Source organism: Nyctibius grandis, chromosome 11 (genome assembly GCF_013368605.1).
Source record: "Nyctibius grandis isolate bNycGra1 chromosome 11, bNycGra1.pri, whole genome shotgun sequence".
Taxonomy (NCBI): domain Eukaryota; kingdom Metazoa; phylum Chordata; class Aves; order Nyctibiiformes; family Nyctibiidae; genus Nyctibius; species Nyctibius grandis.
Genome location: NC_090668.1, coordinates 3,421,423 through 3,434,272, shown reverse-complemented (window position 1 = coordinate 3,434,272; position 12,850 = coordinate 3,421,423). Strand labels below are relative to the sequence as shown.

The window sequence follows — 12,850 nt, the reverse complement described above, 5'->3', positions numbered from 1 at the left end:
TGTATCGTATTGCATGGTACGCACTGTATTGTGTTGTATGTTATGTATTGTAAGGTTTTTTTTGTTGTTACGTACTGTACCGTAAGGTGTGTACTGTACGGTATGCTATGTACTGCACGGTATAGTACCTATGCTTCTGTATGGTATTTATTGTATTGTATTTTATGTATTGCATACTGTGGTATCGCATTTATTGTATTCTTTGTATTTTATATATTGTATGAATACAATGTGTATTGTTGTATGTATTTTATGTTGTGTATGGTATCTATTTTATTGTACGTATGGTATGTCTTTATTGTATGTATTGTATGTCTTCTATTACTTGTATTTTTTATTGTATTGCATGTTGTGATATGGTGTTGTATGGATTTTATGGTGTGATATGGTGTTGTATGCATTGTATGTATCGTGTGTATTGTATCATGTATTGTTTTCTGTTGTATTTTGTTATGTGTTTTATGTATTTTTGAGGAAAAACTTCTTTACTGTAAGGGTGACTGAACACTGGAACAGGCTGCCCAGAGAGGTTGTGGAGTCTCCTTCTCTGGAGACATTCAAAACCCGCCTGGACGCGTTCCTGTGTGATATGGTCTAGGCAATCCTGCCCCGGCAGGGGGATTGGACTAGATGATCTTTCGAGGTCCCTTCCAATCCCTAACATTCTGTGATTCTGTGATTCTGTGATTCTGTATTGTTATGTATTTTATATATTGTGTTTTGTATTGTTTTGTAGGTGTTGTATGGTAGGGTATTGACCATATTGTATGTATCGTTTGGTATGGGGTTTATCGTTTTGCAGTTAAGGTACTGTGTGTAACGTATGTATCGTATTGTATAGTTTGTATTGGTTGTATTTTGTATTGTATTTTGTATTTGGTAATGTACGTGTTGTATTTTATCTTGCATTGTTTTTATTACTTTGTAAGTATTTCATTCTGTACCGTATTTTATGTATTGTATGGTATTTATTATATTGTATGACTTGTATTTTTCTTCTAATTTATTTTGTATTCAAATGTATATTGTCTTCTAATGTATTTTGCTATTGTCCTGTACTGCTCTATTGTATCGTATTTTAACTTTTTAAGTGATGTGTTGTACAGCTTGTATTGTACTTTAGTTTGTTTTGCATGGCAGTGTGGTTTTGTACAGTGTTTTGTCCACAAGTGTATACAAGATGTATTGTATTTGCTTGTGTATTCCTTGGTGTTAGCGAGAGTCAGTGGTGTGAGTCCCACAGCTGGAGTGGACTCTAAATATGCTGAAACCCAGGAGAGCATCTTGTTGGTTAGTGACACTTCCAGCTTGTGCAGATACTGGACCAGTCCTTCTGGGCAGGAATCGGTTGGCCTCTGGCAGATCTTTGTTCTGTATACAAATGAAAAAGAAGACAGAGTGGAGTGATGGATTACAACAGGCGCCTGTTTCGTTGCCCCTCTTCAGGATTAGAACTTGTCAAGAGGAGAGCGAAGAAACCGTAAGGCCCCCTGGCTTTGGGGATGTGCATGGACCTATAGAGCAGGAAAAACGGAACGTTCCTTTTCAGCTCATGGTGTTGCTGTGGTCTCCACTGTATGCCATGAGAATTTAATGTACTTCTTGTTGTATGCCACAGTTTCTTGCAAACTCGTTGATTTTCTTTGCTCCGTCCTCTATGGCTTCTGGTTCTTGCCTGCTATTTTGGGAATCCCATGTTCAGGAAAACCAGGAAGGGGATAGAGGAGAGAGAGGAAATAAATTTCAAAATGGAGGAAGACCACCATAATATGATATAATTAGGAAGTTCTTGGCCTGATTGTGTCATGAAAGGGATAATTGCTCTGGAGGGTAGGCAGCTTGCACACAGCAACCGACCTAGCAAAGAGAAAAGGGGAAGTTGTTTGTCTTGTGCATATACCGTAAAGAAGGTGGTGTGAATTTAACAACTCGTGAGAGAACACACATGCCATCGTTGGTTGCAGCAGTGCATTTTGTGTGCATCTGCTAGGCTGCCAAAGCTACAGCAAGCTGCTAAGGACTTTCTACAATAAAACTGCTTCTATTTAAATATCAGCTATCGAACATAATTTAAATGGAACATATAAAACAGCTTCTGCTTCTCTGCTTCTTTTCCTCTACTCATTTCCGTATCTATTATGTACACTCTGTATGGTCCGCAATGATTACTTGATAAACCCATTAAGTTATCAGCAGGGCATATTTGCGGGTCATATTCACTCTAGATGTTCTCTTTGTTCAGTTCAAATAAAGGTGCAATGGTTTGTACACTGTGTAGCCTAGAAGCTGTTTCCCACAGAGGCTTTAATTAATGATAGTGTGCTACAGCAAATATAGAATAGGCCGGATAGGAAAACAGAGTACAGAAAGTCCAAAGAACAGGCCAAATCAGACTGTGGTGCTGTCTTTGGGCTAGCAAACAAATGTGTTATTAAAAAAAAAGTTACAATTAAAGACAGAAATGGAAGCTGATGGAACTCAACCGCAGTGGATTAACTGCTACTAAATTCGGGACTGTGCAGACAGGATAATCCTGGAATAGGTTGTTTTGGTTTGGAATTAAAGGAATTATTTGCAGGTTGTTCTTTGTTCTCCCCACTTCTCCCCTATATTTAAATGAATTTGTCTGGGAAAAATGTGGTTATGGCAATGTACTTTTTCCAAAGTTAATCTCTATGTTTCAGACTTAAAAGTTGTATTACTGTGAAAATGGAATTAAGGAAATATATAAATACAATTTTGTTGCCTAAACACAGCTGTAGATTCCTTTTTTAGACCAGAAAAGTATCCTGTCCTGAAGAACAAAGTCAGATGCACAAAGCCATTGTCAATGATGTGTACACAGCTTTGTCGCTGCGGAGAGAAGGGGAGGTTTAGGTGGAAGTGTGGCGGGGGGGGGCTCTTACGGAGAAGGGAGAGAGGAGCAAAAGCCTTGGAGGCTTTCTTTTGTCCCAGAGAGACAGGCAGGACAAGTGAAGACTGACAGTGCTCAGTGAGGCTGCCCTTCCCAACACTGGCTGCTGCCAAATTCACAAGTGTCTCTTCTTACTAGAGACAACACTGCCTAAAAGCCAGGATGTCTGATACTGTCACGGGCAAAAGTAAGCAACGGGGGTCATGCTGCTTTGCTCTCCTGCTCAACTGTATGCTTTGATTTTCCAGGGATGGTTTTTTCTTCCAGCATCTCCTTGCAGCACACTTTATTATAACAGCCTTCAGGGGTTTCTCTCTGGCAGGAGGCCTTCAGCATTGTGTACCGCTTCATAAAAATAGTCAGTCATCACCTTTGCCTGAGTTTCCTATTGCACATGCTTATGACATGCCTGAATGAACAACACTTGACTTGCTATTGTGCTTAAAATCCTGTGTATGGGCAAAGAGGTAGTACACCTTCAATAAAGCCAAGAATTCATTGTTAATATAATTGAGAGTGTAATCATTGTTAGTCCAGATCTAATTGTGGGGCAGGGGGTGAGGGGAGAATTAAGCTTAAATTCTTCATTTTGTACCTCTTTTCCTGGTGTTACACCCTTGCTTCCTCTGTTCCTTCTGGGTCTAAGGCTGGTAATTTCATCCTGGTGGTGGGTTGCTGTGGTGAGTCGTCGGTATCTGGGGTCCTTCATTAGGAGGAACATGATGTTTATGTGATTTTTTTTTCCCTTTTTCTCTAGGTTTCACTTGGGATCATTTTTCTTTGCTTGCTGAGACGCTTTTTCACCTTTGCTCTTTCTTCATTTGTCTGCAACTCCATGTTATGTCTTGTCTGAAATGTCCTTGTAGCTTATGTTGCTCATTTCCTTTAGGAGACTCTTTATGATATTGATACCTGCAATAACAGAACTTGGCAAGTTATACTGCATATACACACAGCATGATTGACAGGAATTGATACACGGAAGTAGGAGTGAACTACAAAAGAAGATCTAATCTCATATTCCAGCTGTGTGCTTTGAGGGAGCTTTGAAACAGTTCATCACTGTATGTTCAAAGATTCAGTTTGTGCTTCTCATCTTATTTCATCAGACACTATTAGATGGTGGAAGGGGAAACTAAAATGGCAATATGAAAGAAGCTTCAAGTTGCATCTGTCACATTAAAGAGACTCTGTTAAAATAGTGGTAAAATGCATCGGTCAGGGGATTTGCTGGATTTGTCCAGAAAAGGATAGCTTTCCTCTGCCTATGGAGAGGATGAGCAAGGCATACGCACACAGAGGCAGTGAGAATTCATTAGTCCCAGGCCCTGAGTAAACAGGATTCTGCAAGATTAACTCTCAGGTGGTAAAATACAGTCATAATGCCTGGTTATGTGATGAACTTGGGCAAAGTCAGCTTTTAAAGCTCACTGCACAAGATTTTTTCCATTAATCTTTCCAAGAGCTTGGCACACACACACAACACTCTCTTGCCCTTCTTCTAAGTGTCATTAGTGGTTTCTGAAGTGCAGCGGTATATAACTGCATTTTCGTCTTCAGTATTATATATCCTCAAGATTTTTGTGGCTATTGCCGCTATCTGAAATAAACTAAATTAGCCTACAAAAAGTCTGTCTTTTATGTAACTACACTTCCCTACACAGAAGGGGTTTCACCCCTTTCTATTTTACAACCAGCTAATTGCTACAATTTCTTCGTATTGTTTGACTGAACTAGTTCCCCTAAAACCAGTGTTTAAGGCTTCCTTTGCCCTGTGTTTGCCTCTGGCCAGATTTTCTGATTCTCTCATGCATAGGAGCAAGATCTCTTAAGGAACAGGACAATGCAGTATTTCATCACTTGCCCAAAACAGCCTGCAAAATTTGAGTCCAAACATGCATGGTTTAGCCACCTTGCAAGGCTGCTTTCAGGAACTTGGAACGGGCAGCAGCTTTCACAACAAGAAGGGCCAACAGTTCTTCTCTTAGCAGGGTACTGCTGCTGTTTAAGTATGAAATGCTAGGAATACACTGCTGAAATTATAGAACTATTGTTGTTTTTAAATGGTGTGGAAGCAAACTGTGAAGTCTTCCCATTAGCTTTGATGGGAACTGAACCATGTTTTCAGTATGCTGACTGACAGAGAGTAAAGATTTAAAGTTTGGGGAGTTTGGTGGATTAAAGTTTTTAAAAGTTTCTATAGAGATTAGGTTTGTATCACAGAAGTTTTATTGCTGGAATCAGAAGCCTAAAGCCAAGTACAAAGAAAGATACTGAATTTTTACCTGACAAATGGGGAACTGAAAAAACCTCAGCTCTCAGGAAGTTGCTTAGAAATTGTCCTGTACTTGCTCGCAGGTCAGCATGGGCCCGCTGACAGCATCTTAGCCCTGGCCAGCCTCTAAGTGCCGGACAGTCCTCACAACTGGCTTTGCCAAGAGGCCTGCCAGCCATCTGTAAGTACTGAGAGAGGATTCAGAATTCAAACCAGCCTGTTAGTTCTCTTTTTCTCTCCCTTAAAGCACTTCTTTGTCCAGTGGCTCACAGGCAGCCTTGCACTGACTCCGGTCCTGGGACAGGGCTCCTCTCTCCTACAGTTCCTGCAGAGAGCGCTTCGCTGCAGAGACAGCAGTCGGGCAAATGTATTAATTACTGAGCCCAATCTGTGACTTTGGGGTTTTTCAAGAAAGTAGAGGTTTTGAAGCAAGGTCAGTCTCATTTTTCTTCTCACCATGAGAACCCTCTGGCTCATTTGGCTCCTGGGCCAGACCCGAGCTCCAGCTCATTCTGCACAGAGTGTCTGTGGTTTGGTTCAGTCTTCATGCCTAAGCTAATAAATTGAATGCTGTCATGTAGCCAGCCTTAAAAATGGAATTTGTCTCTGCTCCTTGCATGTCCACTTAATTAAAAAAGTGTTTTAAGATTTACATTCCTAGTTCACTGGTGCCAGGACTATGTGAAATGTTAGGACTGCCTGCGGCCGCGCTTTCTCTGGGTGCTGGGCAAAAGCCAATTTTTTGTGTCTGTTTAGTCCTTTTTAGGACACAGAGCATAGCTCTACAGCAGAAGTGATGCAAAACTCAAGCTTGATAGACTTAGTGTTTGTTAGGAGATTCTTTTCAGTTTTGCCTTGCTCCAACAGCTCTTATATATGGGGATTTATTGGCTTTATTTAGGGAGGAAGAAAGAGAAGACCCAGAAGTAAGTTTTGTAGAAACAGAATCAGCAGGTTACTCTCCTCATGTCTTGGCAATTTGACTAACGTTAAAGCTAGCAGGGCTGCAACTTGGTTACTTACTGGGACAGATTAAAAATTCACTCGGCATGGCTTTAGTAAGAAATATAACATATTAGTAGGAAATTCAGATCTTGATGCTGATTGATATGGGGATTATCTATAGCACTGTCTGCCATGTATCACGACAAGCAAGCTGCAACTGCATATAGGGATAAAAAAGACTGCAGCCCCAAGTCAGCACCTCCCTTCACAGCATTAAGTCAGGGGCTTGCTTCACAAGCAGATCTTCAGCAGGATAACTTTGGACAGGCTGCTCTAGAGAGCAATCACACACAGCTGCACTGGTCTCTCCCCCATCTCCTCCTTTTGGAGCCCCATCTTGCTCTCAGATCTCTGCAGTACAGCCCAGCTCCTGCGCTTGGCTCCCTCTCACCTCTCTGTGTACACAGATGTGAGTGATGAATGTGGGAATTAAGAGCAACTGTGCAGGGATCTATGAGGCAAATTCTGTTAACTTCTTTAATATAGTGACAGATTTTTTTTTTAAAAAATAAAAGGTCTAAAAAACTCCCCATGCTCAACTGATATATCTGTGGTTGGTTCTGCAAGTAGTGTCTTGAGAGGTACTACTACAGTTGCTCAAATAGCATCATTTTGCACATGTTAAGGCTGTTTTTTAGTAATGTGGTCTTGTTTTTTCTGATTAGTAGCCCTGTGGGCTGTTCCAAAGCCACCTGCATCTGTTTGAAACTCCAGCAGTAAGAACTTGACAGCAGAGAGGATGTTGTTAAATAGTAGGAGAATCCAGGGGAGGGCCTATCCTTTAAAACCAAAGCGAAACAACACCCTTTACTAAACCATCTGTTTCCTCCCTTTCATTTATTTCCTGTCATTTTGGAAATGACAGGAAATAGTTTCTTATGAAATACTGCTGAACTGAAATCATTTGAGAATGGCAAAGTCTCTCCCCTGCTCTCTGGAACAGTACAGACAAGTTTTTGTAAAAAAGAAAGACAGCAGTTAAATTAGAGAGGTTTCCTAGCCCTCAAGCTTTTTGAAAGTGAAGACTGGTGCCCACACATGGCCCATCAGCTGATTCTGTGATGTGCTTTTATAGTGCAAGTTATGACGAGTCATGATGGGAGCTGTGGCAGCTGTGCTGAAATACTGTTTGTAAGGTTAAATTTTTGAACCTAAAAGTGTGAGCTGGTTTCTTGTGGATTAGCCCCAGTAGGCAGCTCAGCCCCACAGAGCTGCCTGCTCACTCCTCACAGGAAGACAGGGGAGAGGGTCAGAAGGGCAGAAGTAAGAATACTTGTGGATGGAGATCAAGAGAGTTTAATAGGTAGAGGGCGAAAAAAGGAAACAAAACCAAAAAACACGTGAGGCAAGAGCAGTCACTCACCACCAGCTGACTGACACGCAGCCAGTCCCCGAGCAAAGGTGACACTGGAAACCTGCACCCCAGTTTTACTGCTGAGCATGTTGTTATATGTAATGTTTGGGATATCCCTTTGGTCAGCTGGGGCCAGCTGTGCCCACTGTGTCCCCTCCCAGCCTCTTGCCCTCCCTCAGCCTACTTGCTTGGGGGAGGAAGAGGGAGAAACAGAGAAGCACTTGGCGCTCCGCAGGCACTGTTCAGCAACAGCAAAAATGTAGGTGTGTTATCCACACTGATCACAGCGGTCACAAACGCAGGACATAGCACCATATGAGGTGCTATGAAGAAAATTAACTCCTCCCCAGACAGACCCAGGACATGATCAAAAACTTCACCTCTTGCCTCAACTAAGGGATTTTTAACTATTTCAATCGCTAATGTAAATGATATAAAATATTTTCCTTTGCCCTGTTGCTTGCAGAAGGTAGAATTAAATGCAGTGCAGAGCTGTAAGTGCAATTACCCTGACACAGCTCAACTAGGACAGAAGACTGTATTACAGCAAAGACATCAAAGACAGACCTCTTTCCCTCCTTCTCCATGTGGCAGCCAGTGCTAAGTCACTTGTTCTCAGAAAAAGGGTGTGTTTCTCCTACTATTTCTTTTCACACTGCTTTGGGGACCTTTCTTGTTGAGACCTATGTACGTTTTCAAAGCAGTCTCAATCTCGTTTGCAGCAAAGAAATATGTACCACACTACTGAAAAGCATTTGAGTGCCCAGCAATCTGCCACTGAAACCTGTGTGACTTTGGCACTTGGGTATCTCTGAAGATTTGGGCTTTGGAAGCTTATTAAGCAAACTTTCAAAGGCGCCTGAAATGAACAGGAGTTGTGTTACTTTTCAGTGAGATTCGAACTCCCAAGTCTACAAATTACTTCAAAAGTAGAACTGTGGGAAATGTAATTGATCTGATCTAGCTGAACTGTGTCAGTGTTTGAGGACGTTGTCATTGGGGTTGATATTCTAGCGAACATTAATTAATGCATTAAAAAAAAAAAGTTTTGCAAAACTTTCTAGCTGCCTAATCATGTAGGTGAATGCCTAGAGAACTTTCTAAAACACTAAGGCATATAATTCCCATTTATTCCCAAAGTTACCCATGCAGACACTATCAAAAAGCCAAATGGAGACTTATGTGTATCTGTAGGTGGTTAAATACCCTTAAGTACTCTTTAATTTGGCTTCATGGTGCAATACCTATAGCTTTGCTTTCCCTGTTTATAAAAACTGTTACTAGTGTTACCGCTGCACCACAGATTTTTTTGGAGAAATGATCACAAAATTAAAAAACTAAGAAATTGCTTTTAAATTCCACGTATTACAAACGTTGTGTTCCTGTTTTTAGTTTTTGTTCCATAATCCGTAATTCTAAAACAACATTTTCGTAAAATAATGTAGATACCATTCTATGTAACTATTCTCCTTCATTTCTCTAAAATGTGTGTGTTCAAATAAATGAGGAAAAATCAAAGGTGTAAAATAATTCCACCAGGGACACAGATGCTTTACTTGGTCCAGAAAGAAAAAAGCCGTTTCCTGAGCACCAACAGGCACGCATTAGTGCGATGCACAGAGCTTCACATGTAAGGACACAGAAGTTTCGTACCTGGAAAGAACCAATGTTGCACACTACACCGCTCGTATAGATACAACCTGAGGATTTAAAGGATCAGCCTCTGCAGCAACAGGTTTGTCCTTGGTTTAGGAGGATGAAAAGGCCTTGTGCACTCAAGTCCAGGCAGGAGACATATTCCAGAACTGAGTCTGCAGCAAACCCATAGTGGGTTGGGATGAACCCGACTGCTCTGGAAAAAAAAAAAAAGAAAAAAAAGTCTCTCTCTTCCCCCCTCTCCCCCTGCCTCCCTCTCTCCTTCTCCCCTAGTAGGACAATAGGCTTGTCAGCCCTCCCTTTCTTTAGAGGTCCTACTCTATCTGCACCTGTGCAGAAAAGGGATGAGTTTAGAAATCCTTTTATTATAATAGTGTTGCACCAGCCTAATGGCATGTGTAGGGCTCTGAAAGCTCTTGCAGGTTAGAGATACCCAGAACCAAGGAGCTAAAAGATAGTCCTCAAAATCACCTTTTTTATTGCAGTTCTGTACTCAGCACAGAAGCAGAGCGTCAAAAAGAAAACAGCTCATCACATTTCTCTGCTTTCCTATTTAACCTTTCTGTTTCATTCCAGCTGCTCTGGGAAAGGATGGTACACAATTTCTGCTATATTTAATAGTATCAATATGATGGGGTATGCATGACTGGTACTGAATTTAATTTTCATATCTGTAACATTCTCCCCAGCAAAACAGTGGATTACAAAAAGCACAAACTTCTTACAGAGGAATCAACTCAAAATGTCCCAAAAGATGGCAGTTTTTAGTGATAATGTGTACTGACATTCCAAGCAAAATATGCTCTGGTAAAAAAAAAAAAAAAAAGGTTTTGGGAAAAAAAAAAAAAAGATGATACTGAGCACATGGAAGGAAGAGCTTCTTTAGGCACTCGACAAACACTGAGAGACACTTTTGTGAACCAAATTCAATCTTGCAATATAAGCACCTGTTGGTTGATGATTTACAGCAAATACACAAGAATATGGATCATGTGAACTTTGTAACTTAGAAATTCTTTTATGACTAAGCTCCATTTGCCCTATTGCAAAACAAGAGGGACGTGCCCATGAGCACCATCTGCAAACCCAGAATGTGAGATCACATTTGGAGTGTTGTACCCGATTTTGGGCTCCATGGTACAAGGGAACATGACACTGACAAACTGAAGTGAGTCCCACAAAGGGCCACCTAGATGATTAAGGGGCTGAGGCACCTGACATGTGAGGAGAGGTTGGCAGAAAGCTGGGTTGGTTCAGCCAGGAGAAGAGAAGCTAATGGGGAAATCTCGTTGCAGCCTTCAGCTCTGTAATGGGAGAAAACAGAGAAGATGGAATGAGACTCTCCTTGAAGGTGCGTGGTGGTAAGAGCAGAGGCAATGGACACAACTGCAACAAGGGAAATTCTGGTTAAACACTCAGAAGCTTTTCCCCATGAGCGTGATCAAATGCTGGAAGAGGCGCCCAGGGATTCTCCATCCTTGGAGATACCCATAGTGGGACTGGTTACAGCCCACCTAACTGGACCTGGTCTGACTGAGGTGTTTGAAGCAGATGACCTCCAGATGTCCCTTTCAACCTGTCTGATTCTGTGATTCTGTGACCACCTTAATGGAATTTTTAAAAAATCCTAGTTATTTTGATCCTTACATTATTTGCTTTATTGATTTACTTAGTGTTTTCCCAATACCCATGTTTTTGTATCCTCATAGTCTGGTTTTGCTTTGGTTATATGTATTTACATGTGTTCTAATGCAGGTTCACTGGAGGATAAGCTTGTAAATGATTTATGAATGATTGCTTGCATATTCCTATCTCTTAGCGCTTCTTGTGCTCAGAAAAATCCAGTAAATGTTATAATTCTTTCTGAACAATTTCTGTCATAATTTAGTTTCTTCTTCAGCTCGACAGATAATGATTTCTGCAATTAATTTGCTACACCTCATTCAAAAATATTTGAGCTTTGTTTCTACTGTCTATGATTTGATGGTCAGCACTGAGGTGCTGGGTATTCTGTACAACATATTCAAGATACAAACTTGTTGATGAGGAAAATGACAAACTATTGCAGTGATCTCTAATAGGATGAATGTGAACTGGGAGATGCAGAGCTGAATGGGGACGGATGCCTTTTAGAAAGATTGGGATTTACTGTTCCACTCGCAAAGGTTAAGATTTCAGGTCCTAATGTATCAGCACTGCAGCCGTCTGGAAGGAGTAGTAAACGTAGGGTGTTATGAGTGAGTGTCTGTGAAATTTAAGGACCGTGGAGGGCTGTCTTGACCTGTCATCCATTTTCTTACTTCATCTTTCCCTGTCCATGACTATAACCTTTCTGTTGTGCAAATACTGTCCAGTTCTTTCGAAAGCAGCTCATTGTGTTGTGTTTGTAATTAGTCTGTCCGGCAAAGGCTAATCACCATCCTCTCCTTGGAAAGCCTGCTGAGGAGTGCTAGAGATAATAATGAATTGAAATGGTATATGAGAACAATTCTCCTGCGCTCACAAATTGGACCAAAGTAATAGATTTTTGTGAGAAAATGAACTAGTAGCTCAAATGATAAAAATCATAATGAAGGGGTGCCTGTGGGGGGTTGCATTTGCTTTTGGCCTGTGAAAGTTCTTGTGATGGAAATCAAAGTAGCATTCATCTAAACCCATGACATTTTAAGTAAAACAGATCCACTGCTCAATTGACGACAGGATACTGGGCTATTTAACCATCTTCTGATGGTGTGTAAGAAACATTTTGGATAGTACATCTCCCAGCTGTGTTTAGACGTACACTGGTTTATGCATTGGAGGTATACTTCCTTGCTAATTCTTCAGTGGAAAACCATAGCTACGTTTTTGATTTAGCACCTACCTGTGAGGTAAAGACCTGTAGAGAGGGGTCTCCATTTCATCCTTGTCCTGCAGAGCACACCAGTGTATGTCTAGAAGAAGAAGAGGAAATGAGGGTGAGAGGCCAGAGGACCCCACCTCCAGGAAAACGTGAAATCATCTAAATGGCTCTCTATTATTATGTTCTTGGTTGTGAAAGGATGACTTTTCCTCCACCATTGTGGATTATGGGTTATTGGTGAACACAGCACTGTACAGAGCGTTATCTGATTTAGCTGGGAACGCTACCTGCACATCCAGGGTGATTCACATGCTCTCTGCTATGCCCGTACCCCTCCCATGCCAGATGGCCTGGGCTTGTTGCAAGCAGAAGATGAGGTGATATTCTCCTCCTTTGCTCTTCCTTGTCTCCTGACTACATCCCCCGTATCACCGGGGCACGCAGGGCTCTCCACATCACTTCAATCCTAAACATGAGACAGAAGTAGGAGTCAGTACCATGCTATTTGGGGTTTAGATAACGATTCCGCTGCTTGTGAGCCCACATTCTGGTTTCTCCTACAGCCTTACAAAACCCACATGAAGAGGTTGGTCGGTCTTGAGCTGCCTTTCCTCCAAGCAGGCTCCCCTGAGGGAAGGCACACAGAGCTTTCTGGAAGCTGCCTGCCCGGGCACCGGAGGTGAGGCCCAGGTCCACCAACAGCAAAGGCAGAGCCGTTCCCTGGGGAAGGGGCTTCACCCCTGCTGGCAGCGGCCCTCAAGCCTCCCCAAACACACGCCTTGATGGGTGACAACCATGAGTTCC

General features: G+C 41.8%; 1 protein-coding gene and 1 pseudogene across 1 annotated transcript in view; one reads left to right on the top strand and one right to left on the bottom strand.

Moving 5' to 3' along the window:
• The window catches only part of LOC137668903 (protein FAM118B-like), a 398,331-nt gene that overhangs the window by 105,533 nt on the left and 279,948 nt on the right, over positions 1–12,850 (bottom strand). The window lies entirely within an intron of this gene.
• The window catches only part of LOC137668860 (serine palmitoyltransferase 1-like), a 283,413-nt pseudogene that overhangs the window by 102,686 nt on the left and 167,877 nt on the right, over positions 1–12,850 (top strand).